The sequence below is a fragment of the Neophocaena asiaeorientalis genome, unplaced genomic scaffold (assembly GCF_003031525.2).
Source record: "Neophocaena asiaeorientalis asiaeorientalis breed wild unplaced genomic scaffold, Neophocaena_asiaeorientalis_V1.1 scaffold7, whole genome shotgun sequence".
In the NCBI taxonomy this organism is placed as follows: Eukaryota; Metazoa; Chordata; class Mammalia; order Artiodactyla; family Phocoenidae; genus Neophocaena; species Neophocaena asiaeorientalis.
In genome coordinates, this window is record NW_020185337.1 from 4725836 (window position 1) to 4727082 (window position 1247).

Below are 1247 nucleotides of genomic sequence, written 5' to 3' on the forward strand. Positions count from 1 at the left end.
GGACAGAGGGGGGGTGGGAAGTAGGACGATGATGCTGATTTCTTGATTTGGGTGCTGGCTACAAGGGTGTGTTTACTTTGGAAATTCATCTGGCTGAACACTTATGATTTGTGCACATTTGTGTATTTGTGTTATGCTTCAATTTTTTAAAAAATCTTGTTATAAAAAGCAATTTTATATACATATGTGTTCATGGTGCAGAACTTTGTGACATTTTGCAGCTCTGTTTCAGGGTAAAGTCCCTGCAACTCTTATTCTAGGAGATGAATCCTCTCACTGTGCTTTTCCAGGTGGTAGAAAAATTTCCTCAGAAGTTTCTCAGAAAGCTGTTTATTATTTTCATAAGTGAGGGATGTGCCGATTTTAGCTTCAAAGAAATCAGCAACCTCTTCCAGACAGGAAATTGCTGGGGAAATGAAATTAGATTGTTGAGAATGTTAGTGCAGTTAGATTCCAGTGGGGTGGTGCCTTGGAGTGCTAGCCAATTTGCCTGTTCAGCTCATGTGCTGCTTCTCTGAGAACTGCTTCCCTTCCCAAGCCCACCAGGGTGGATTCTTTGGTCATGGTTGCACTCTCTGATGCTCTTGCCCCCGTTGACATCAAGTACCACTTGATGAATGGGAAAACAATTGATAAGCCAATCAGATTCACTCTTGAAGAATTTGGATTTGAGACAGACTTTAATTAGTTAGCGATGGGCCCTGGAGCTGGGAGGTCTTGTAGCTCTCCAGCAAGGAGAAATGAGATGTCTGCTGAGGGAGAGATTAAATCTCATGAAGTACCAGAAAGGCAGAGACAATCCTGGTTTCAGCTCCTCAAGGGGCCACCCTGGAGTTCTTGCCCTTGGAATCCATGAGATTCCATGCGTTAAATTAAAACTTTGCTTTTTATTTAATGTAACCCGAGTGGTTTCTCTTCCTTGCATCCAAATGATTCCTGTCTAAGACAATCAGCAAGTAATCTAAGTAAGTAAAAATCTGGGTTATGGTGGTGGAAGGGAAGAGTCCTATCATGTAGAATCTCACATTTGCAATGAAACTTCAAAGTTGTCCAGGCTTCTCCCCCATATCAGGAATTCCTTCTATGAGAGAACAATTCTGTCTCTGCTTGACCACTGTAAGTCTTTTTTTCCCTCCCTCCCTTCCTCCAGCAAATGTCTGTTGAGTGTCCACTCTTAGCCAGGCACTGGGTGCTTGGGATTAAGCAAACCAGAAAAAAAGAAAGAAAGAAAGAAAGAGAAGATAAAA